Here is a 26010-nt window from a genome sequence, read left to right on the forward strand (position 1 = left end):
AGGGCATACCTCACTCATATTTATGCCCTTCCTGTGGCACTTTCCCCCTTGTTTGACCGCGGAGGTGTTTTAAATTCTTAAGAAACAGCATCGTTGGAAGGAGATTCAAAAGGAAACGGCGCTGTGGGAGTGGGGCGGGGCCGCGTGTTCGCTCCGTTTGGATTAAAAACCCGGCGAGGCCGTCCCTCCTGGGGACCGGTGTCTTTCTCTCTACACCTATTACCCTCCAGGTCTGCCTTTAAAAAGTCAGACAGTTTCCCGGTACTGCAGAAAACCCCATCAAGGTCCCTAGGAGAGCGGACCAAGTGCGCAGAAGGAGTTTTCTTCTGGCCGAGAGGGGGAGCCCCGCGAACCCAGCCCCAGCGACTGGAAGTCCCGACCCAGCCCGGGCCGCCGCCAGCGCCAGCGCCAGTTCAGGCTTCGGCGGATTAGGAGACGGAGGGAGGGGACCGGAGCCCGTGAGTCCCGGGACCAGCGCCGTGTAGACGTCCACAAAGTTTCCTTGTCCTCCACAGACGCGGGACCGCGGGCCAAGGTCCCCGGAGTTTCCCGTGCCTGCCCCAGCCGAGCGGCCGCATCCCTCTGCGGAGCCAGGGTAGGAAGCCTACGCGTCCGTCCGTCCGTCCGTCCGTCCGTCTGGGTCCGGGCAGCTCCGGCCAGGTGGCGCGGGACCGGGAACAGACCCCGGGAAACGGGCGCGGTCAGCGGGGAGGGTGGGGATGGCGCGGGGCTGCGGCTGCCCGCAGGTTGCACAGATCCGGACCCCAAAGGCGCAGGGAGTCGGCGGGCGGGGGAGGAGGCTGGGACCTGTTGCTGCAGGCGGGGGCAGTGCAGGAGGGAGGTGGGGGAGCCCGGGGTCCCCCGCGCAGCGCCTTCCCGCCGCAGCCCCACGCTGGCCCCTCGGGGGGAACTTCGCCTGGATGCGGCGGGCGCGGGCGTTCAGGGGCCGGGAGCGAGCGGTGGGGCGCTGGACCATCCCCGCTGCGGGTGCGTTGAGCAGGCGCTGCCCAGCGAGCTGAGGTATCGCTGGGTCAGCGAGGCGACCCGAGAGAACCAACTTCGTCCAGCCCGGTCTCGCTTTTGTTGGGTCGCTGGGAAAATGTGGGCAGGGGGCGGGGAGGCAAGAAGCTCGTGACCGGGCCGTAGATACTTTAAAGCCCCACGCGGTCAGGGCCCCCAGTCTGGGGCGCTGTTCACGCAACTGCCCTTTGGCTGGGCGTTTCAGATCCCCGCTTCTGCGGGCGTTGCGTTAGTGGGACCTGGCTTGGCAAGCTTGCTTGCTCGGGTTCAACTCCCGGTAGTGGCCTTGCTCTCGACCTCGCTCAGAAGACAGTCCAGCTGGTTCACTCTCCTCAAGTTGCTGGCCTGACTTCCCTGTGTGAGGAGGGAGCTCGGGGCAGTCTAGTTTTCTTGGAATGTGTTTACAATGTTGAATGGGACTTGAACAGGAAGCTGGACGCTGCAGCTAGAAATAGCGTGCCAAGGTAGAGCGAGGAAGACATAGCTGGTGTTGGGGAAACTCCCAAGTGTGGGCTGACAAGATACCTCCCCCCACCCCGCCTTAATTTTTCTCGACGGAGCTTTTCTTCGTTTGCACTTAGAAATTTACCTCTATTGTATCCATCTGTAAGTTTGACAATGTCTGTGAGGAAGGTGTAATACATTTATTCTGTGCCTTCTTTTAAAGATGTTGCACCAACGTTTAAGAACGAAAACTTTCCAGACGATGCCAGTTCTAGCTACCCTATTCATTCTAGGTTTTGCAGAGGCCAGGATACCGATGGTTTTATGCAGTCCATATGGGCGATCAGGTCGTAAAAAGAGCAGATTGGAAGACAGAGTGAATGGCGAGAGGTGGGAAACCTTGCAAAGAATTGGAAAATTTTCAGATTTGCAAATGGCCTGCCTGCTCTGCCAGCCTTTCCCTCCTTCCCCCTTGTCAACAAATAGCCTTGCTAGAAAACCCGCCGACTGGGAGAGTTCAGACGCTGGTGACTGCAAGCTTTTCTGGAAACAACGGTCTTGCTAAGGTATTGCTCCACTGCATAATTAAACGCTCTCCTTGAGCTGTCCAGGAGCATGTTCCAAGTTTTTACGACTGACAAGGAAAGAAGAGAGGAATCTGGCGGGCAGCCAAACTATACTAAGCTCAGTAGCCAGGCCTGAAAGAGACTGGGAAAGTTGCAGGGAATAATTGGAATGGGTTGGTGGCGGTACTGCTTCTGAAATAAGGGGTTTCCTTTGAAATGAAAAATTTAAATGACTGGGAAGTCTTCTTGGAAAAAGAAATAGCTAAGCCTAGAATGCAGTTGAGTATCACAAGCAGGCGTGGAGGAGGGACGTGTGATACTTTTCACTCCTTCTCTGGACTAGCTATGGTACCCTCTCCTCTGATGATGCTTTGCTTGTGCTTGCATTTATTACCAAGTCTCCTCCAGATGCCCGTTGTTAGCAGCAAGTTCAGTCCTTTGACCTTGACCTTTCAGTCTTTGTTTTCCTGGCCAGTCTTACTCAAGACCGGTTCTGAGCAGCTGGTTTTCCGCCTAAATTAAATAATTCAATTATTCTCAAATTGCCTGGAATTTGGGGTCATGGAATTAAAGTAGAAAGTTCATCTAGGATTTCTTTCTTGTGTTTCAGAAGTGACCCGAATAAACAGGTCTCCTTGTCTTACCTGAAGAAGTACAAATCGGGCGATCTCAGCGGTTCACACACGCACGCACCGGTTTCTGACTGCAGGCTAGCCAGGCACTAGGTGTCTAGTCTGCAGTTATGACGCTTTCTATATTGACATGGCTTCTGTTTCGTCGTCTGTCTCTCATTTTGTTACCCAGTGAGGTGGGCCTATTAGTGTGAGCATGGGAGCTGACTTGTGGTTGCTATTTCTTCTGGCAGTGGGAGTTTGAGGTTGTAAATATCACCCTTCTCTCTGAGATTGACTTTATGAATCACCCTGTGTAAAGTATCTTTCCTGACTGTGACTTCAGTTTTTCCACTTGCAAAGTAAAGAAAGTTTCCTTTACACAGTTCCAAGCTCATTAAGGAAATGAAATGAGGTTAAGAGCTTCCAGTCGTAAAGGTCATGAGCTTTCTCACTCAGTCAACCGAGTTTATGGGATGTTTAGATCTTTTGTACACACATAATATATTTGTACATTTTAAAATTAATTTTTTGCATGTTATTCATAGCTATAGTTTAATCATAAATTTTTCATTTTTTAATGTTTTAAATGTTTTTGAGATTTCTTACCAAAGTGTATTTACATCATTTCTTGAAGGGGCATGGTCGATCGGTAGTTAGAATTAACCAGACTAGCTTAATATAAAATATTCAGCTTTAATAAACAGAAGAAAGGAAAACTTCCAAAACCAGGGTTCCAGCGATCCAGGAGCGCAGGGAACAAAAGGGACCAAGGTGAGTGCACCTGGATCTTTTATCTGTTTTACTTGGCCCCAGGGGGACACACCTTAAACAGAATGTGATTGGCTGAACTTCCCCATCAATTTCTACTTCTCCCTCGCTTCCTTAACGTCTTCTGTACCTCTATTCACATCGACTCAAATTCATCTCTTTAAATTATTACTGTTGCATAAATATGTGCATATAAATTACACACACACCCCACAAAAAAACCCTACTGGTTCCCTTTAGTGTTACTGCTATGCAGATGTGTTTAGGATGACTACTTAGGATAGGATAACCTATCAGGGATCCAGTCTTTGAGCCCTGAGCAGCCACAGGTAGGCTATAGCTCTCCATCTAGGAGTTGGAACCTTGTGAAATGTACAAACCCATGTTGACACATCAGCTGCTATTGTCACTGTGCCCATCTTGTTAGGAGACTACATTGCTGAGATTCAATGGGTACAACTTTTCTGTCATGTCTGGAGTTCCCCATCTAGAGCCAATGTCCTGGTTCTCTGGTTCTTATAATCTTTCTGTCTTTTCTAACACAGTTTGCCCTGAGCCTTAGGTGTGTGAGTTATGCTGGAAATGTTTCATTTGGGACTGGATGCCTCATGTCATTAATTTTCAGCATTTTGACCCACTGTGGATCCCTGTAATAAATAATCTGCTGAAAAAAGAATCTTCTTGGATGAGGCATGCGAGCTACACTCACCAGTCGACTGGTGTGAGGGTGTGACTGGTGTGACTGGTGTGACTGGTGTCAGGCCTATGAGTGTAGGGTGTCCCAGGCCCCTTCATTCTTTGATTTTCAGTTTTTGAAGTCGCTGAGTGAAATTTTGTTACGTTAAAGTCTGGGATATTTACAGAATAACCGGTAAGCTCACTGTTTTTGGTTTAATCTTTATATTCAAAACACACTTTTTTTTCTTTAAGCCTAGCTGATGTTTTTCCTTTGTGAAATGTTAACAAAGATATTTGCAAAGTTGTGTTTGTTCAACTGTTCAATAATTTGCATATTAATATTTGCCACTTTGGAGCAAGTATGTAACCCTGTAGCCCGGAGTGGCTTCTAAGTCACTATTTATGTAGTTAAGGTTGGCAATCTACCATTTCCCTCGGTCTCTTGAGTTTTGGAATTCCAGGTGTGAGACACCATGCTAGTTCTCTTTTCTTGGATGCAGCATTTGAGGGACTATTGATAGTCACGACAATTTCTGTAAGGGTTCTTTCTATGAGGGATTTTGGAGCCACCAAGGGATTGACTCATTTTAGTATTTGTTAGATGTTGAATATGAACATAATTAGTTCTGTGTTAAGATTTCAGCACTGAGTTCAGCTTTGTTGGTTTTTATGTGTTAGTTTATTGTCTGTTTGAATATTTATAATTTACGAACTTGTTCGTTGGTGATGCATGAAACTTTGTGAAATAGTTAATTTTACTTTCAGCTGGCAGGATGCACATTAACAGTGAAGCATATACCTGTTTTGAGTAGTATGTAGTATACTTCATTGTAGTATGTAGTATTCATGAATGTTTAGCTTAAATCTTTAAGGTGAATAGGTCAATGTAACAGAGCAAACGGAATAAGAATGATAAATGACTTAAAGAAAGAAATCTCATCTCTGTAAAATCCGTAGTCTTTCTTATTAGATCTCATATTATCACAAATAATGGATGTATCAAAAGCAAGCATATATGGAATGAAGTAATATTGATGTAGTCATCAGAAAAACACTATAAACTTTTGTTGAGGGGCTGGAGAGATGACTCAGAGATTAAGAGCACTGACTGCTCTTCCAGAGGTCCTGAGTTCAATTCCCAGCAACCACATGGTGGCTCACAACTATCTGTAATGAGATCTGGTGCCCTCTTCTGGCTTGCAAGTATACATGCAAGCAGAACACTGTATATGTAATAAATAAATCTTAAAAAAACTTATTGAACGAAGGATATAGGTTATGTTAATTTTAATACAAAATGTCTGAGTCTTCTGTGGTGGTATTTTGCTTGTTCTTTAGGAAATAAAGCTTGCCTGAAGGTCAGAGTGCGGAGCTAACCACTAGTTAGCCATAGAAACCAGCCAGTGGTGGCGCACACCTTTAATCGCAGCACTGAGGAAGCAGAGGCGGGTGGACCTCTGTGAGTCAAGGCCAGCCTGGGCTACAGGGGGTTGGTCCAGTCTAAGAGAGAATCAGAGCCAGGTGGCGGTGGCTCACACCTTTAATCTGAGTACTTGGGAGTCACAGGCCTTTAATACCAGCACTAGAGAGGTGGAGACAGAAAGGGATATGGCTGGGTAGAGAGAGGATTATAAGGAAAGAGGAGACAGGAGCTCAAGTCTGAGGACTTGTAGAGACAAGATAACCCATTCACTCTGAGGCTTTCATAGAGGTAAGAACTAGTGGTTGGCTGCCCTGCTCCTCTGATCTTTCAGCTTTCGCCCCCTAATATCTGACTCTGGGTTTTTATTATTAAGACCGATTAGAATTCACGCTACAATCTTGTCTTTCAAAATCTTTTTCCCCCACTGTGGAACGGAAATGATGACTTTTTAATGTAAATTTTACTTAGCCTGATTAGTTTCTCATTTGAGCTGCAATATTGCGCTCTATCTTCTAAAATCTCTAAAGGATAAAAAAAGTTATTTGTTTGAACATAATAATGAATTCAAGACAGTTACAGAAGCCAACGACATGGCTGCTGTGAGCCCTGGTCTCTAATGTACTTGGTGTTGGTGGATTTAACTGTGTCTGGTTTAATGCATTTATAGATCAGGAAGGTTGCATTTGTTCCTATGGGAGCCTAAATATATTCAAATTGGAGGAAGAAAAATGGCATAAACTTTGAACATAGAAATTGCTCTGCTTTCAAACAGCGGAGATACTAAATTGAGTCAGACCTTTACTTTCAAAGAGAATAACTGAACATTTTTCTTCTAGAGGAAGTCTCCCTGCTTTCAGGCTGTTATTTGCTGTTTGTTATTTATTTCTGTCTGTTTTATACCTTAGGAAATGTTCTCAGCCACTCTAGTGATGCTAACCATGCATGGTTTTTAGTTTTTGAAGAAGAACGTAGTTAATTGGCTCACATATTGTGTAGGAGGATAAATGCCATGTTTCTGTTTTCACTGAAGTGGTGTACCTGTATCTTGAAATTGGTTTTATGTTCCGACATTCCATGCTTAGAATAATTTACAAAGACGGCTTCCTCTCACAGAGAACGACTAAGTGATGAACTCTTGTGGCCACTGCCAGTATTCTGTACTGTATTGCAAAGATAAATAAAGCTTAAAAACCTTATATTTAATATTAAACACATGGATAAAAAAATACTGGTGCACTCTCGTAATTGTAACTTTGTCTTCTGGTATAAATACCGATCATTACTGGCAATACACATAATTACTGAGAAAGTCTGACTTATTATGAAGGACAAATTGTATTACAAAATGACTTTCAAAGTTATTTATTCTTGTGCTATATGCAGTTACTTAGTGTAATTAGTAAGAAACTACATTTTGCAGAACATTCTCTTGAAGTACAAATTAATAAAATATTAAAAAGTCAAAATTTGAGTTAATAAACTTTATTTGGAATGATTCAGTTGCTACCTCTGATAGAAGAAGTCAATGGACACTTCAGATTTATTAAGTAGAATTGCTTTATTGCAAGAAGAACTATTATTTCATATTTGTAGGAGTTACAAGTTTCTCTTTTAATGAATTAATGGGACTCTAAATATAAATTGAAAATTTTTAAAGCCGAGTAAGGAATATCATGTGACCAGTATCGTCTTCAATCATTTTAAAGGAAGAACTGGTCTTCCATTTATAACACGGGTTTTTCATAGGCTTGATTGCTTATATTAAGCATTTTTAAGAAATTTATGATCAATTTTGACAAAAATTCCTAGAATAGTGGAAAAAGATTTAAAAAACTGTTTTAGATGGGATATCATAGATCCAGTGGATACTTTTGTCTGCCACAATGATTTTCAGTTACATCGTTGTAATTTTGTAGTCTTCACCTTTTCTTATTTTGAAAAATATGTGTTTAAACTATGAATCTACAGAGGCGTGGACTCTGCTGTGGTTGAAGCTAGGGAATATTTATTGAATACCACGCGTTCTTTTGTAGTTCTGAGCATATCAGTAAGGGACAGATCTTGCTGTAGGACTTGGCACTTTTCTGATGGATAACAGGGAGGATGTTGAGGGAGTAGAAACAAGGGGAATCAGTTTGGTTTTTAGACTAAGTCTCCCTATTTCAAATGAACACTAGAGAAGGTTTGGAAGCATGAAGCCATGAGGATGATTTAGCAGCCCTTAGAGCTGTTTCTCTTAGCCTTTATGTTTATGATGGTAATCTTTAATTACATGTAAGATTTAAGGAATTTTAACTGAATCATTCTTTAAAAAGTGATCATCTATCATAGCTTTCATCTTTCTATTTCCGTAGATCCAAGCAACATATAATTGGAGTCATGAGGAGGAGGTTGTTCTTTTTATTAAACATTTATGTTTAATCTGGGAATATGCAAATTAAAACGTATTTATCTTTGTCAGAGCATTAATTGCATTTGGAAAGACTATTGTTTGGCTAGCAGTATTTTTTATGGGGACCTCTCACTTCTGTTTAAAGTACATATGCTATAATATATTGATTGCCCTATCTGTAGTCTTTTTCTTCTTTTTGCCTGGCTTGGTAATTTTATTATTATTACTACTGTTTTATTATTTCAAATTTTATCGATGTTTGATTTCTTGAAATTCAATGGGTTCTTTTACTTTTAAAGCGTGTAAATAAGAAGGTATTTAAACATATTCGTTTGAGGTGATCAATAAATACAACTTCATGTAGTCCTCAATAGATCTATACTACCTTCAAATCTAAAGGATGGGGTGTTGGGGCTCAGAAAATAATATCCCAGCCTCTAAAATCTGACAACCTTGGACTCAAAGAACAACACGACAGAATTGGGAAGCTGACTTCCCCATCCTCTCCTGTGTCCATCCTTTTCATGGAGTGGCTTCGTCTGGAGTTGTCTTCCGAGAGGGAAGGCAATTATAGAATCTCTTTAACTTGGAAATATTAATGACTGGGGGAAAAGAGACTGCATGCAGGACTCTGTTCTTGTCCAGTCATCATTTAATCTGAGGGCAATACTGAAACTTTATTAAATGTTCTTTACCGACCTCATGCAATCACTTTTGCTTCTGTGTGTCCCTTTTTCCATCCTCCCAGGAGTTAGCACCGGGCTCCCACCCTGTTTAAACCTGTGTTTATTCATATAACTTCACAGAACTTTAATAACTAAAGTTATTTAAGCTTCAGGTATTCATCTTTGGATACTGCTATTTTAATCACGTGTCTTACATTTTGCTTCTCCCCAGGACACACATACATCCACAAATGTGTGTGTCCTTTCTTTCCTATGAAATATGCGGATTGTCAGTTCATTTTTAACTTTGGTATAATTTCCAATTCCTTAAAATCAAAATTTGAGTAGTTAGTAAGTGGAATCGTAATTGTATAAAGAATCATGCTAGAAATAATAATTCAGCGGTTAAGTTAGATACCTGTCTTGTCAGAATTTTAGGCAGAAGCCGCAGCTGTCTCAACAGGCACCTGCCCCGATATGGCAACTAGAGAGAGAGAGACAAGGATTGATGAAAGGCAGAGGGGAGAGAGATCTAATCAATATGGCCACACTGACAGAAACAAATAAAGAACATGTGCTAGTTAAGATTCTCTAGAGTCACAGAACTTAGGGAATGAATATCTGTCTGGATTGAATATCTGTCTGTCTATCTATCTATCCATCTATCTATCTATCTATCTGTCTATCTGTCTATCTGTCTGTCTGTCTGTCTATCTGTCGTCTATCTATCTACCTGTCTGTCTGTCTTCTGTCTGTCTATCTATCTATCTATCTATCTATCTATCTATCTATCTATCTATCATCTGTCTATCTGTCTGTCTGTCTATCATCTATCTATCTATCTATCTATCTATCTATCTATCTATCTATCTCTGGAATTTATTGGAATGACTTGCAGGCTGATGCAGACTAGTCCTACAGTGGATAACTCTGAATGGAAAGTCTAAGAAGCTACAGTTGCTCCGTCCCATGAGGCAGTGCATCTCAGCTGGTCTTCTGTATATGCTGGAATCCCCAAGCACTAGGGTCCAGTGCCAGTGAAGGAAGGGATGTGCTGACAAGGAGAGGATAAGCAGGCAAAGAAGAAAGAAGGCTTCCTGCTTCTACTGTCCATAGAAAGGCTTCCAGCAGAAGGGGTGGCCCAGACTAAAGGGGTGTCTTTCTGCCTTAAGATCTGGATTAAAGGTGTGCCCTGCATTTCCAGATTATACTTCATTCCAGATACAGTCAAGTTGACAACCGAGAATAGCCATAACAGAGGCCCAGTAACCCCTAAGTCCTTCATAGGGATACTGACATAAGTTTTAATTTAAGTAAGTTAAGAGGAAGACTTGTGTCAGAGGGTAAGCACTATGCATAATTCAGCATCCTGGTCAAGGTGCCGTCTTAATTGCTGTTAAATCCTACAAGGTGGTTCTGCAAGGTAGTCTAAACAGGTCCCTGTGGCTGTCATCTAGGAACAGGATCAGTCTGGTTCGTTTGGGTGCTTACTTCTGCTTCAGGGTGCAGCCTCAGCTGGGTGGTGGTCTGCCTTGTGTGAGTTTGCAGTTCCTGGAATCCATGGTGATTGCACATTTAACACTTTGTCTATCTCCATGCCTTCGGCTTTGAAGGGGATGGCGTAGTTTAGGTTTCTAGATAAGCACTCCTTGAATTCTTAATGTGTCTGCTGCAGTAGTAAGCAGGTAACTCAGACGCTAGGCTTTCATCCTTTCTAGTTACTTTTTCTAGGGCCCGAACAAAGATTTGGTAGTTTTTCATGCAAACAGTTTCTATTATTATACACGTGTTCTGTAAACATTTTGCATAATAGTGCCATTCATCTATAAAAATGTTATCAGTTATTAAATACTACAATAACGTCAATGTAGCAAATATATGCATCATTTTATTAATAATATTTAATTTGAACTAAAAAAATTAGGGGGTAAGCAAAGTGAGGAATAATCTAGTAGGCTCAGAGTTATTCAGTAAAGAATAAATTAATTTAAAATATAAATTCATAATCTAATCAGTTTACAACATCATACCATTACTCATTGGTTGTAGAGTATCTTTAGTATACTGATAATATTTATTACACATAAAAGATTAAACCAATCCCAGCTCCTGGTTTGAGTAATTTAAAGTTGTCTCATCTTAAAGCTGACTTATAAGTATTTATGTAACACATGAATCTTACAGGAATGAAATTAAAACTGTGAATTGGAGACCCATCCACAGTGGCTTTAGAGTACAGATCTATACTGGGATTTTATGTAAAAGGAGATAACACAAGAGTTCCTTTACCAGACAGCAGGCAGGCACTTCTGAGCTTTGGCCTCTGGGATTCTCTGCTGCACTGTCTAGACTTAGCAAGAGTCTTGCTAGCTCAGCTTAGCAGCCGCAGTGATCACATCCGAGTAGATGGCTGGGTTTCTTACTGCACATCTGCAAGGCCGATGTCTGATCACTCTGCGTGCATCCAACAGGAGCCCTGTGACATCCGCTTACCCACGGTCTCTATAACTGGTGGCTGGGATGCCGCTTTGTTATTTGTATTCTATTCTTCCCCTTCCCGCTAATTCCCAGCTTTCTGTTGCCTTTGGGCTTGAGCCCAGTGTTTCTTCCACACCGCAAAAGAGTGGCTTATATCTATCGTGATCCTGAATGTAGTTGGCCTTGCTTTCCATTCTTACATGTGCATCATGTGTTTATAGTATCCCCTCTTCCTCCACCCACCCGCGTCCCTCACAGTCATGTGTGTCGGTGTGTGGCTGTACAAACGAGATCACTCGTATAGATCAGACTACCACTGTGTGACGGTAGGTTCTCACCTTCCGCCATTGTGTGAGCTCTAGGTATGGAACTCACTTCGCCAGGCTAGAAGAACAAGAACTTTACTCGCTGAGCCCGTCTCAGTGGCCCGTCTTTTTGTGCTACGAATAATCTTTTTCTTTAACGCTAGCTTTCCAACCCCCTAACTCACTACAGCCATTGGTAATTTAATTATTTTCTTTTTTTTTTTTTTTTTTTTTTTTTTTTTTTTTTTTTGGTTTTCCGAGACAGGGTTTCTCTGCAGCTTTTTTAGAGCCTGTCCTGGAACTAGCTCTTGTAGACCAGGCTGGCCTCGAACTCACAGAGATCCGCCTGCCTCTGCCTCCCGAGTGCTGGGATTAAAGGCGTGCGCCACCACCGCCCGGCTTAATTATTTTCTTGACTTAGGAATGTGGTTCTGGTGTTTGGATGTCTCTGTGTGAATGTCCGCCCCTTGTGTCCCAGGGCCAGCAAAGGTCAGAGGATTCCGTCGGATCGTGTGCAGCTGGAGGTACAGGCAGTTGGGAGCCAGCTGATGTTGCAGTTTCTGAGGACAGATTTCAGGCCCTTTGGAGATGCAATATGTTCTTGTAGACGCTGGCTTATCTCTCCGGTTTTTTACTTAGGTTTTTGATGACTTACTTAGAAATATTTATACCATTTTCTTGTAGCATGCTGTCGGAAGCTCTGGTTGTATAAAAGTGATAGGCTTTACCCCAAGCTGAGAAGTGGCAAGCACAAGAGTAAAATATATACTAGTTTATCAAATGTCCTTCCAAGCTGAAGGAGTTACCCAAATAGTTTAAGCAGGAAATGACGGCAAGCAAAATTATAAAAAACCTAAGAGGCTCAAATAAAAGGCAAGAGTCACAAATGGCCAGGCTTGTTGTGAATAAGGGTGTGTGAGAAAAAGAAAGTAGAAAAGGTGTGTAGGTGGCAGGGAAAAGAGTGGGTGACTGTGGCTGGCAGTCATACAGATGCGGAGAAGCTGCTGTAAACATGGCACAGTAACTGAAACAATAGCAAGGGCTATTACTATATTAGGGCCGGTACCAGCATGGATACTAGAAGGTCCCAGAGAGACATAGCTAATAACCTGAATACCCAAGGAAAATGAGAGAGACATCAGAGGGGCAGTTTACTGATGCAAACATTCCAAGTCTGGGACCTCCTGCCATGCTGGGATTGAGGCATTCATCTCAGTGTTTTGCATAAGAATGCAATAAACATGCTTAAGATGGTTCACCCATGAGATCATGACCTTCACTCCAAGCAACTAAGGAAGCCACACACTGGGAAGCTTGCTGTAGGGAGCCTAGAATAAAACATGCTACCATTCTTAGGATTATTGTTCTGTTAGAAGCTATTGTCCTATGAATGTTTTGGGGCCTCCATTTATGATTGCAGAACAGATGTGCACTCTGGTGAGCATGTTTTCTGGTTTAAAAGTGGGCTGCATTCTTATGGTTTTTGAAACAATTAACTGCCCATTGGAATGAAGGCTTTAAAGTGAATCTCATGACTTATTTTGGAAAATTTAGTAGAAAATACAGTGGGGTGGGCATGACAGCTCACATCTGCAATTCCTGCACCCAGGAGGCTTTGATAGGAAGGTTGCCCCAACTCTGAGGCCAGGCGGGGCTACCCAGGGAGAAAATAAGACTTCTAGGCCACTTGGTCTTCTCTCTTGTTTTTAAAACACACACACACACACACACACACACACACACACACACACACACACTTTCTCTCTCTCTTCCCCCCCCCCCTCTCTCCCTCTCTGTGTCTTTCCTTCTCTGTACCACCTTACAGTAGATGTAAAATGAGGAAGAGATTAAGTATTTGTCAATTGAATTTCCAATGCCTTTTTGTGATGAAATAATCAAAACAAAATATAATCTATCCCCCCTTATTAATTTGTCCTTCTTTTAGGGTTTTCCTGGCACCCGTCCACTTTGTATACTTAAGAATAAGGACCAAAAGATGTTTTTGAACAAGAGAGTAACAGTAAGAAGGGAACTTACAGAGTTCTTCAGCATTATTGTTCTTGTTATCAGTTATTTGTAATTATAAACTTGCTCTAAGTGTCCACAGGTAGCCAGCAGTGGAGGCAGAGTAGCCAGTAAACTGTGAATAATGTTGGTAGCTGCTGGAGCTCTGCACCACTTTGAATTACCTGAATGGTGAGACCCGATTCCTTCTCGTTTGTCCTACTGATGGCAAAACAGGCAATCGTTTCTTTTTCTCAGACATAGCAAATTGGAATACCCGTGTATCAGGACATTTGTCTATAGCCCACCTAGTAAAAGAAAACATAAAAATTAACTCATTGGACAAGTTGTGTGCATATAACCTTGACTTTTACTTGATGTGTTTTGCCAGAAGATTAATAGTTTCGATTGTAGGAGTCTTACATTTGGATGTTAAATGTCCCTCAAAAAAACCCTGTGTTGGAAGCCTAGTCCCAGCAGTTGATTATGCTGTTGTGGGTGAGACTGGAAATTTTAAAGTTGGGGCACAGTGATAAGTCTTTTAGATTTTTAGGGACTTATGTTTGGATGAGATTGTGGGACACTGCTCCCTCCTGGCCCTCCTCTGTTCTTCCCCGTTTCCATCTTTCCTTTCCATCTAGCTCTCTCCCCCATTCTGTATCTATTAGTTGCTACTTGCGCCTAACTAATTTTCTGACTCCACATAGACCTAAAGAAAATCATGCTACTGTTATCATGTATGAATACACCCCCCAACTCTGCCCTGAAACAACTCTTTCCTATCTTTAAGTTGATTATTACATTCATATTATTTTAGTAATTCAAAACTGACTTATATGTCTGAGTTTCATTTCTGTCGCTTTGATAAAATGTCCTGACAAGAAGCAACATAGTAGGGAAATACTTTAACACACAAATCTATGAGAGCTGGGAAGTTAAGGCAATGGAAATGTAAAACAGTAGGTCCCACATACTCAGATACTTGCTTGCTTGTACTTAGCTTGCTTTCTCTGCTTTATTATAGTTCAAGAGTTACTGCCTAGTGAATGATGTTGCCCACAGTGGGCTCAGATCTTCTCATCTCAATTAACTTAGTTAAGATACCCCCAAATTAATGTAGATGATGCCTCAACAAGACTCTCTTGTAGATAATTGTAGTTGTATTTAGGAAACAAAGTTGACCATTACATGATGGTAAGGTAATTCAAGGTAAAATAAGACACTGAATTAATCATACCAATAATTTTGAATGATCTGACATGTCCTTTTCAATTATGTATTCCACACACTTTTTTTTTTCACTGAGATGGTAGACAGGATAATCTTAAAGAACTTTCTATTCCTTTCTATTATGATATTCTTTATTTTTGTATTGAATACCTTATTTTAAGAATATGCTTATCTTCTTCATAAATATGTAATTTCAAACTTTCCCTAAATTTTGCAAATTTATTTTTACAAAGTTTTCTTTTTTATAATAAGTTAGGCAGTTAGACAGTTGATCTCTTGTGATATCTGAAAATTGAATGTTTTGAGAGGGTTCTTTTGATTTGACAGAGTATGGCTGATAAGTAAAATTTCTTATGGAAAGCGTGTGTGTGTGTGTGTGTGTGTGTGTGTGTGTGTGACACTTGTAGGAAGCCATGTAGTAAGAGGGGAATACAAGGTTAGGCCACAAAAGTAGAAGACTGGACCAGAGCCAAAGAGTGAATAGAGAAAAAGGAACAGAAATTTCTAGGGATAATGATAGGAGTCATAATAACGGGTTTGTTGATATACCGTCTGTAGTTAGGAAGAATTGAGCTTTTCCTCATCCATTGTATACAGGCAAGAGAAGGCTGAAACAGAAGAATGCGAATTAGAAATTATTCTAGCTGTACTTTGAAGAAAATTATTCTGTTCATTTTGTTTTTCAAATTTTAATTAAATTTTTGGTTAATATACAGTATGCATAATGTGGTTACATCATTTCCAGCTCTCCCTATGCTCACCATACCAATCCTCCTGTGTCCTCCTCCTCAGTTGCCTTCAACCTTATGGCCTTTTCTTTAATTATTATTGTTTTAGTACATACATACATATATACATACATACATACACACATCCTGCTGAATCCATTTAATGTTGCTCATATATGTACATCTGTTTAAGGCCGACCGCTTGGGGTTGGATCTTATCTCTGAAGAAGACTGATTCATCCTCTCTCAGCATCCTCTAATTGCCTCTCCACTATTGCTTAGATTTTAAGCTGGGGTCATCCTTGAGGATTCCTGGAAGTTTTCCTAGTGTCAAGTTTTTGCTAACCCCATAATGGTTCCCTTAATCAATCTCAATCTCCTTTCTTGCTCTTCCTCTCTGTACTTTCCCTTACTCAACCTTCGCTATCCCTCATGTTCTCCTCTCCCCTCCTGTTTCCCCCACCCCATTTCTCTTCCACCGTCCACCCTCCCCAACCCAAACTCTCAATTTACTCAGAATATCTTGTCTATTTCCCTTTCTCAGGGTAATCCATGTATCTCTCTCTTAGGGTTCTCCTTGTTGTCTAGCTTCTCTGGAGTCATGGAGTATTGGCTGGTTATCCTTTGCTTTATGTCTAATATCCACTTATGAGTGAGTACATACCATGTTTGTCTTTCTGGGTCTGGGTTACCTTACTTAGGATAGTTTTTTTCTAGTGCAATTCATTTGCCTGCAAATTTCAAGATGCCATTGTTTTTACCACTGAATAGTACTCCACATTTTTTTTTTTTCATTCTTCAGTTGAGGGGCATCTAAGTTGTTTCCAGGTTCTGGCTATTAGGAATAATGCACTATGAACATAGTTGAGCAAATATCTTTGTGGTATGAGTATACATCCTTTGGATATAGTCTCAAGAGTGATATTGGTGGGTCTTGAGGTAGGTTGATTCCAGTTTTCAGAGAAACCGCCATAGTGATTTTGAAAGTGACTGTACAAGTTTGCACTCCCGCCTGCAATGGAGGAGTGTACCTCTTAATCCACATCTTCTCCAGCATAAGCTGTCATTGGTGTTTTTGATCTTAGCCTTTCTGACAGGTGGAGTTGTTTTGATTTGCATCCCCCTGATGCCTAAGGATCTTGAGCAATTCCTTAAGCGCCTTTGAGATTCCTCTGTTGAGAATACTCTTTTTAGATCTGTACCCCATTTTTTAATGTATTACTTGGTATTTTGATGTTTAGTTCTTGAATTCTTTACATATTTTGGGAATCAGCCCTCTGTCAGATGTGGGGTTGGTGAAGATCTTCTCCCATTCTATAGGCTGCCATTTTGTCTTGTTGGCCGTGTGTGTCCTTTGCCTTACAGAAGCTTCTCAGTTTCAGGAGGTCCCATTTATTAATTGTCAATCTCAGTGTCTGTGCTGCTGGGATTTTTTTTTTTTTTTTTTTTTTTTTTTTTTTTTTTTTGTGCTGCTGGGATTATATTCAGGAAATGGTCTCCTGAGCCAATGTGTTCAAAGCTACTTCCCACTTTCTCTTCTATGAGGTTCAGTGTGACTGGATTTATGTTGAGGTTTTTGATCCATTTGGACTTGAGTTTTGAACACAGGGAATAGATATGGATCTATTTTCTGTCTTCTACATGTCAATATCCAGTTATACCAGCACCATTTGTTAAAGAGGCTTTCTTTCTTCCATTGTACAATTTTAGCTTCTTTGTCAAAATTCAGGTGTTAATAGGTATGTAGATTGATATTTAAGGCCTTTGATTCAATTTCATTGGCCTGCCTGTCTGTCTTTGTGCCAAAACATAGCTGTTTACATTACTATATATTAATAGTAAAGCTTGAAATCAAAAATGGTGATGCTTCCTGAAGTTCCTTTATTTTACAGGATTGTTTTGACTATTCTGGGGTTTTGTTTTTTCATATGAAGTTGAGTATTGTTCTCTCAAGGTTTGTAAAGAATAGTGCTTGGGTTTTGATGGGGATTCATTGGATCTGTAGATTGCTTTTGATAGGATTACCACTTTTACTATCTTGATCCTTCCTATCCAAGAGCATGGGAGATCTTCCCATTTTCTGATATTTTCTTCAATTTCATTCTTCAAATACTTAAAGTTCTTGTCATACAGGTTTTTCACTTGTTTGGTCAGAGTTAGCCCAAGATATTTTATATTGTTCATGGTTATTATGCAAGGTGATGTTTCTCTGATTTCTTTCATCCAGTTTATCATCTGTATATAGGAGGGTTACTAATTTTTTGAGTTAATATTATATTCTGCCACATTACTGAAGGTGTTTATAAGCTGTAGGAGTTCCCTCATCAAATTTTTCGAGGCAATTATGTATACTATCTTATCGTCTGTAAATGTGAAAGTTTGATCTATTCCTTTCCAATTCTTATCCCTTTAATCCCCTTTTGTTGTCATTTTGCTCTAGCTAGAACTTTGAGTACTATATTGAATAGATATGAAGATAGTGGTCAGACTTTTCTTGTTCACTGCTTTGAGTTTCTCTCCATTTAGTTTGATATTGGCTGTTGGCTTGCTGTATATTACCTTTATTATGTTTGGGTATGCTCCTTATATCCCTGATCTTTCCAAGACCTGTGTCATGAAGGGGTGTTGGATTTTATTGAAGGCTTTTTTGGCATCTAATGAGATGATCTTGTGGGTTTTTTTCTTTCAGTTTGTTTTTGTGGTGAATTACATTGACAGATTTTTGTATCTTGACCCATCTCTGGGATGAAACCTACTTGATCATGGTTGATGATTTTTTCTGATGTGTTCTTGGAATCAGTTTGCCAGTATTTTGGGTATTTTTCCATCAATGTTTATGGGGTAGATTGGTCTGAAGTTCTCTTTCTTTGTGTGACTTGGGTGTCAGGGTAACTGCAGCCCTTGAAAAAGGAATTATGGAATGTTCAATCTGTTTCTATTGTGTGGAACAATTTGAGGAGTATTGATATTAGCTCTTCTTTGAAATTTTGTTAGAATTCTGTCCTGAAACCATCTGAATCTAGGCTTTTACTGGTTGGGAGACTTTTGATTAGTGATCCTATTTCCTTATGAGTTATAGGTCTATTTAAATTGTTTATCTTTACTTGATTTAATTTTGGCATGCGATACATATCCTAAAAATTGCCCATTTCTTTAAATTTTCCAACTTTGTGAAGTACAGGTTTTTGAAATATGACCTGATGATTCTCTGGATCCTCATTATCTGTTGTTATGCCCCCACTTTCATTTCTGATTTTGTTAATTTGGATATTCTCTCTTTGCTTTTTTGTTAGTTTGAATAAAGGTTTGTCTATCTTGTTGATTTTCTCAAAGAACTAACTCTTTGTCTCACTGATTCCTCGTATTGTTTTCTTTGTTTCTATTATATTGATTTCAGCCCTCAATCTGATTATTTCCTGCCATCTACTTCACTTCTTTTTGTTCTAGAGTTTTCAGGTGTACTGTTAAGTCACTACGTCTGTGATTTCTCCCGGTTCTTTATGTAGGCACTTAGGGTAAAGAACTTTCTTTGCTTTCTTTAAGGAATTTGTTGATTTCTTCTAATTTTTTGTTTGTCCTTTTTCATAAAGGCCTCTACTTTCTTCAAAAAGTTATTTTTAAAGTTGTTTTCTTCTGCTTCATCTGTACTGGGATGTTCAGGTCTTGGTGATGTGGAACCACTAGTTTCTGGTGGTGCCATATTGCTCTTTATGTTGTTGAATGTTTTCTTACGCTGTTGTCTACCCATCTCTTCTTCCAATTGGTACAGTTGGGGCCTTTGGCTTAGATGGTCCCTTCCTCTCCTGTTGCAGGTGAGGTTGTGCCTCTGGTAGTCGCTGATGTGGCTCTGGGGGCTCCTCTCCAGTTGCTGTCAGGGTCAAGGTTATGGTTGTTACAGATGTGCTGAAGGATGGCTGTGGGTGTAGGGAGGCTCCTCTGGGATCTGAGGGGCTTTGGTGGGTGGGGCTGGTGCACGGGATGTGCCCCTGGGGGTTAGAGCCTAGAGAGCAGGGCCCTTCAGGTGGAAACACAGACACTCACTTCTCTAGGGGCAGTCAGGGGACCATGGCCACTCTTATAAAGGAAAAAAATTTAATCGTGGTAACCTCCTTACAGTTTAGTGGTTCCCTCTCTTATCATGATGGGACATGGCAGTGTTCATGCAGACATAGTGTTGGAGGAGGAACTGTTGCATGTTGATATGCAGGTAGCAGTAAGTAGACTGTCACATCGACCTATATCTTGAGTACAGGAAACCTCAAAGCCTGCCCACAAAGTGGCACACTTCCTTCAACATGGTCATACCTACTTCTATGAGGCCACAGCCCCTAATATTGCCACTTCCTATGAGATTATCGGGGCCAATTCCACTTAAACTCCCACAGAGGCCTTGTGAGATTTACCCCGTTCAAGCTAATGTGTCAACTAATGTCATTATTCAGGGCTTGTTTAGGTAGCCATATTACTGAGATTTCCTGCAGGTAGCTTCCCTGCTAGAACTGGAGGACATTGCCTCAAAGCATACATACTGGTACTCTGTCTTTTCTTATCTCTCTGCCCTGTCCTCTGTGATGTTCTTGAGCCTTCAGTGTAGGAGATTTGTTGTAGCTGCTTCCAGTCAACATTGTAACTGTGACCTGTCTTTTTCTGTGTTTTACGGTGGTGTCTCTGTGACGTCTCCGTCTGCTAAAGAAAGAAGTTTCTTTGATGAGGGCTGAAGGCTGCACTTCTCTGTGGGTGTAAGCATGTTCTAGTAAGGGTTTTACTGCTGTCATAAAACCCCGCGACCCAAGCAACTTGAGGAGGAAAGGGTTTCTTTGGCTCATACTTCCATATTGCCGTTCATCGTTGAAGGAAGTCAATACAGGAACTCAAGCAGTGCAGGAAATTACGCAGAGGCCATGGAGGAGTGTTGCTTACTGGCTTGTTCCTCACAGCTTGCTCAGCCTGCTTCCTTATAGAACCAGGACCACCAGTCCAAAGGTGGTGCCACCCACAATGTACTGGACCTCCCACATTGATCACTAATTGAGAAAATGCTCTACACACATGTCTGTTTACAGCCTACTACCCTGGGGGCATTTCCTCAATTGAGGTTCAGTCTTCTCAGATGACTATAGCTTGTGCCAGCTTGACACAAAACTAGCCAACACAAAGCATAAGTTTTTAGAATGGAGTTATGAATTATACTGATTTAAGAAAGTCAACAATAGGTTTCCTTTGGGGGTCCATGACCTCTCCAATTATGGGGAGTTGGCAAGGTTTTCAGTACCAGACACAGTTTCCTTCCTATTGGGCAGTCCTTAATGGCTGTGAGAGTGGTTTACAAGTGGCTATTTGTACTACTCATTAACAGAGCAAAGATAGCATATGTATGATTATTGGGAAAAAATTATTTCTGCTTTGGAAACAGCTTGATTTGGCTCTAAATCTTTCTGCTTGTAATATTACATATATTACTTTGTCTAAACCAAAACTCAATAGATATAAACTACAGTGTAAAGACTTTTACATACTCAATGCCTACAGTCATACCCAAATATGGATTGTGTTAGGTCAAACTTATGCGCTCCAGGCTTACATTATATCCAGTGTATATTATAATTCTAAATGATATTGAAGAGCTAGTTTCAAGTGACAATAGTGGAAGATCAAAAAAGTATTGGGTATTATGAGCAACAGAAACCAAACGAAGATACTAAGGACATTAAAGTTGGAAGGAAAAGATGGTCAGGGGAAGGAAAGAGGCCATTGCTAGTCAGTTTTCCATTGTTGTGATAAAATACCTAAAAAGGAAAAAAAAATCTTACAAAGGTAGGTTGCTTTTGGCTTTTAATTCAGAGGTTTTAGTCCATGTTTTAGTAGCTGCATTAGTTTTAGGCCTGTGGCAAGGCCAGTACATCATGGCAGGTAGGTGGTGACAGAAGAAAGCTTCTGATGGCAGGGCAACCAGGAAGCAGAGGGAGAGAGAGGCTGGGACAAGACAAAGCCTATAAGAACATGACCTACTTCCTCCAGTTCGGCCCATTTACTAATAACCCTTTTAGCTGTGAATGAACAAGGTCCATGATAGCCAAGTCTTTTTTCAATAGCGCATTCACTCCGGCCGAGCCTTTAACATGTGTGAGAGGCATTTCCAAACCAAAATAGGCTAAGGAATGGAGAGAGAGAGTCAGCAGCATAGACATGTACCAGCTGCTTTTGTCCTTCGGTGAACGGAAGGAGCAACGTCAGGGAAGAAAAGCTGATTATTGAATTCAATCCATCATTGTGGAGACGGTATAAGAGAAGAGCTCAGACATGGCAGAGAAGCTGAGGCTTACTCACGTGATTTGGACCAGGAAGCAGAAAAAATTAGGCAGGAACCAGAGGAACCTGTAATCATCAAAGGTCCGACCTACTGACCTTCTGCAAGCCAGACCCCCACTTCTGCAAGGTTTCATAGCCTTCCAAATAAGTTGTAGAGCAGCTGCTCAAAACACAGTCTACAGGGGAGATTTATTTCAAGATTTAACCTGTAACAGGCATGTTAAAGGTATCAGAAGATGTCTTCAACACATTTGATTCTTGAAATGTGATTATTTGAAGTAATAAGGACAGAGGACCCATTGTCTGAAAATGATAGGAGAAAATGTTTGAGTATGAAAATACTGGATGAGTATTCCTATAGGTTTTGGAAATTCATCCCAAGAGAGATATTTCAATTTATATACAGATATGAATGCTAACAACAATAATAATGGGGATATATACTTCCCTAATGGGGATATATATACACTCTAAAGGTGGAAGCAGGGAGGGTTTGGTCTTGGAATGCATCTTGGAATTTTGTTGAATTCTTTAGTGTCCCGAGTTGTGAACATAGCCCTATAGGAGGGGGAGGGAGAACAGGAAAAGTCTGAAGATTTGAACATCATGATTATAGTTCACCCATAGATGGTGGTCACCTAATGAACGGTTTCTTGTGCCCTCTGGAGTGTAGTATGCTCAGGCTGTCATAACAAAATGCCAAAGGGGGGCTGGAGAGATGGATCCGTGGTTAAGAGCTTTGCCTGGTCTTGCAAAGGTCCTGAGTTCAATTCCCAGCAACCTCATGGTGGCTCACAACCATTAGTAATGAGATTTGACTGTATACATAATTAATTACTTAATTAAAAAAAGAAGTCATGATGCAAGATGCCAACAAAATGCCAAAGAGGAGATGATTTAAACATCAGTGGGTCTGAGTAAGACCTGTCTTCCTAGATTTCTGCCTCCTTTGTGTCTTCTCATGACAGCAAACATGGGAAAGATGAAGACAGACAGAGAGAGAGAGAGAGAGAGAGAGAGAGAGAGAGAGAGAGAGAGAGAGAGAACAAGGTCTGTGGTATTTTCTTTGATTAGTGTGTATGAATCTCATCCATTAGGGTCCTATCTTTATGATTTTATCTAAGCCTAATTAAAAACCAAATGCATCAAGAATTAGGGCTCCAAACTAGGGATTTGTGGAGTCTATACCACCCGGAGATACATTGGCTTCACACTGTGAGGGCAATAAGGACTTTGTTACACACACACACACACACACACACACACACACACAAAACAAAAAAACCCCCAAAACCCACCTCACTGCATTTCTATAGATCAATACTCAAGATTACATTGGAAAGCCTGAGCATTTAACTAGGGACTTGCCAACAGTTTTAGAGGGTTAGTTCGTGCTTATCAGATAGGCCTGGCATTGGAATAGTAGCTAGGAAGCAGATAGGCCTGGCATTGGAACAGTAGCTAGGAAGCAGATAGGCCTGGCATTAGAACAGTAGCCGGGACACAGATAGGTATTGTCTGAGGTTTTCTGTCCTGTCCGGTTCCCGCAGTGGTTAAGCCCCAAAGAAATCACACAGAGATCTACATTAGTTATAAACTGATTGGATCATTAGCTCAGGCTTCTTATTAACTAATTCTTATAACTTGCATCAGCGCATAATTCTTGTCTGAGTTAGCCTTGTGGCTTGGTACCTTTTTTGGCTAGGCTTCCTCTGAGGCTGGATCACGACTGCAGAATGAATTTTCCTCTTCCCAGAATTCTCATCCCCCCCCATCAACTTCCTGCCTGGTTGTTCCACCTCTACTTTCTGTCTGGCTATCAGCCAATCAACATTTTATTAAACAAGAAACAAATGTTTACAGGGTAAAACCATTGTCCCACAGCAGATAAACATGGCTTTGGGACAGTAGCTGAGATTTGCATCCTGATCTGCAGGCAGCAGGCAGAGAGAGGGGGGGGAGGGGGAGGGGGGGGAGGGGGAGGGAGGGAGAGAGAGAGAGAGAGAGAGAGAGAGAGAGAGAGAGAGAGAGAGAGAGAGAGAGAGAGAGAGACTGAGTCTGGGATAGGCTTTTGGAACCGCAAAGCAAACTCCCAATGACATACGTCCTCCAACAAGGCCATACCTACTAATACTGTCCAAACACTTATGCTGAGGACCAAGCATCTAAACATATGAACCTTTAGGGCCATTCTCATTCACAGGACCCAATGTCCTCCTGACCTCTGTGGACATAAAGGTACATATAGTCAAAATATCTATACACATACAAAATAAAATAAAATGAATTTTAAAGGAAGAACCTGGCTTGCTCTAAGTTATGAAAAAGGAGCTTTGTGAGAGACCACTTGACATGGCAAAGCATTCTGTTGACGGGAGAGCTCAGGCTTTCGAGCTGAGATTATGTACTAACCCACGACTGGTATTTTGTAGTTATTCCCTTATATACTCTGATATGGTCTAGCATATGGTCTGTGGGCTGGGGCAAATACTGGATGAACATGAGGAGGCTCTGGCACATGTGTACAAGTCGATTTCAAATTCGTAGCACTGGTCAAAATGCACCAGATGCCTTGCATTCAGCTGTGGTGTTGTACATCTGTAATCCCAGCTTTGGAAGGCGCACACAGGTAAGTCTCTGTGAGTTCAAGGTCTGCTCTACAGTGCAAGGTCCAAGTCAGCCAGGGCGCAGGTAAGAGTCTGCCCTAACAATCAGACAGACAGACAGACAGACAGAAAACAACAACTTGCGGTTCTGTGGATTTACGCTGTCTAAACAGAAAGTGAGCATCCAGAGAAACATACATTATTTGACTCTGTCAGAACCAAAGTGATTTTTTTTTTTTAATCAGTAGGCAACCAAGTGAGCCTTGCGGAAGGGTGAGAACATTGTAAACTGTTGTCCCTTGCGCCAACCATGGCCCACTGATCAGTCCCTAGCTCAGCTCTTTCAAACAGTGGCTCGGCTTTTAATCTAATAATTTTGTTTATGGTTATTAGAAGCTGAAAACCTGAGCCATTAGGACATCATTGTGTCATTGCATGCATTAGTATCCATGTGTGCTGGACTGGGGTTATGGGAACAGGCTGTGTCTTTCTATTCCTGCCATCTACACAGGCATGAAAGGAAATTAGGCCTTGTAGATGAAATCTGTTTCTGAGGTTTGGTATTTAAAACATGTTATTCCCATCAAAGACTAAAGAAAATCCTCATTTAGTTTTGTAAATCTCTACAGGAAAACCATTAACACAGAAACTCTTGAGGAAGTACTTCTTTTTTGTATTAAAATGAAAAATTTAAAAAACTTCGATATTTACTTGTATCAAATTTATAGCATGTTTATTTTCTAATTAATTAACTAAATAATTATTTGAGGCAAGGCTTCAGTTTGTTGCTCAGGTTATGTTGGGTCTCAGTTCATGGTAAAGGCTGTCCTTGAATCCATGGCATTGGTCCTGAATACTGGGATTGCAAGTCTTGATTATCAGCATTCCTAGCTGCTCCCCCACCCCTGCCCCTGTAACATTTTTCAAAGCAATGTTCCCTGATTAAAATATGAAGAGGGTCATGTGCAAGAACAAAGCAAAGTCTCACAAGCAGAAATGCACTGGGCTTGTTACATTTTCCTCTCCCGTTTACATCGTAGAGACTGCAAGAAAATAAGAAAGGAAGTGTGTAGTCTGTGTGGTGTTCCAGAACACTCAAAATGAGTTATTAAAACTTACTGAGCTATAGATAACTAGGCCCCTTGGTCAGGTGTTCCCAATGTGTGTCCTTGGTTTGACTTCATTACTTACTGCTTAAGGGGTTTTTTGGGGGGGTGTACTTATTTTGCCAAGTCAGACATACCTAGGTCTTCTGGACATTTTTCCTCGAGTGTAAACTGAAGACAGTGATTTGATATGAATGTTCTGTATCTCTCGGGCAGGTATAAAAATGAAAATCTAGGCAGGAATCTAATAATTCTCACTTAGCTGCCTCTTGTGAGTCTTCCTTTGGACTCGAGATTATTGGGATGCACACTGTGTGTTTTAGAGGATGCAACGTCGGGCTTCCTTGCTTCTGCCCTTTCAGATCATCCAGAAGCTTCTGAAAATTAAATCTTTCTCTTCTAAGGTTACATTTTTGCTTTGAATTTTTTGCTCTCCTATCATGACTTCAATGAGTATATGTGGGTCACAGCTCCATTGGGGGTTGGGTAACCCTTTCACAAAGGCCTCGTATCTGATATCCTGCATATCAAATATTTACACTACTATTCGTAACACTAGCAAATTATAGTTATGAAGCAGCAAGAAAACTGATTTTATGGTGGGGGGGTCACCACATCATGAAGAGTTGCAGTATTAGGAAGGTCAAGAAGTACTGTTGAAAGAGATGCAGCCT

General features: G+C 41.3%; 1 protein-coding gene across 1 annotated transcript in view; it reads left to right on the top strand.

Moving 5' to 3' along the window:
* The first annotated feature begins 402 nt into the window (after positions 1-402).
* Gulp1 (GULP PTB domain containing engulfment adaptor 1) overlaps positions 403-26010 on the top strand; it is a 231620-nt gene continuing 206012 nt past the window's right edge. Inside the window, exon 1 of the mRNA XM_038315378.1 lies at positions 403-595. The gene's annotated coding sequence lies outside the window, so the exon portion shown is untranslated. The remainder of the gene's footprint in view (positions 596-26010) is intronic.

The sequence above is a fragment of the Arvicola amphibius genome, chromosome 18 (assembly GCF_903992535.2).
Source record: "Arvicola amphibius chromosome 18, mArvAmp1.2, whole genome shotgun sequence".
Taxonomy (NCBI): Eukaryota; Metazoa; Chordata; class Mammalia; order Rodentia; family Cricetidae; genus Arvicola; species Arvicola amphibius.